A 931-nucleotide genomic window follows, 5' to 3' on the forward strand; every position below is an offset into this window, starting at 1 on the left:
AGCAGACTTTGGCCGCCGACTTTTCGTACCAGCATTAGTGAAGAGAAGCGTTGGATCCTTGTGAGGAACAAATTGATATAAGTATCTCTTACTCTCTTCGATGGCCACTCAACGATTGCCGATGGATCTCCCATGGCCTTCACAACTATGATGCACGGGGACGGCAGTTTGATGACGTCTCCCGTATCGGAAACGTCCCGGGTACGGAGACTTCACGGAAACGGCCAAAAAAACGTCTCTGAGACGTTTCTAACAGGGCAGGGACGGCTGCAGTTTTGGGGACGGCGGTAATAGGGTTTCAGAAACGTTTCGACTTATTCACTTATTTTTCTTCCAAATAAAACATAAAAGAATAGGAAATATCATTACTATACAAGTTCATTTTCCTATATCCTCTGTTTAGTCCTCATCTCTTTTACTTCGAATATGTTTCAAGTTTAGTGTTTGATGGATAACCATGAAACTTAAGCTAGAATCAGTCTTGGGCATGTACACAAGTATAGAGGATAGTAATATATACTTGTATTTTTTTATGTAGAGTTTTATATATGTGTGGTTTCTTATATATTTGTATCCTATAGGTATTTTTATTGATATACCCATGCCATCTCCGTATCCATAAATTTTATGTTTGTCGTTTTTGGTCCTCGTTCCCATCCCTGTTTCCTGACTCCGTACCCGTTTGAGTGCTACTTAGCTTCACAATTGAGGAAACTGGACAGAAATCAAAGAGGTAACCCTAGACGAGATATAAAGCGTCAAAAGTGGGTGTGATACAGATAGATATTTTGCAGAGTCCACACTGCGGTTCCCACATGTGGTACAATTCTTCGACACGTGGTTGGCTGGAAGCAAGAGGTCGTTGGAGGATCTTAGTTGTTTATATGAGCACTTGTTAGCTCTTTTTCAATCTTATCGAATAATCTTGTAA

At 40.5% G+C, this 931-nt stretch overlaps 1 pseudogene; it reads right to left on the minus strand.

Moving 5' to 3' along the window:
• Positions 1-657, minus strand: part of LOC104783567 — a 7,687-nt pseudogene extending 7,030 nt beyond the window's left edge.

This window comes from Camelina sativa, chromosome 4 (assembly GCF_000633955.1).
Source record: "Camelina sativa cultivar DH55 chromosome 4, Cs, whole genome shotgun sequence".
Classification (NCBI taxonomy): domain Eukaryota; kingdom Viridiplantae; phylum Streptophyta; class Magnoliopsida; order Brassicales; family Brassicaceae; genus Camelina; species Camelina sativa.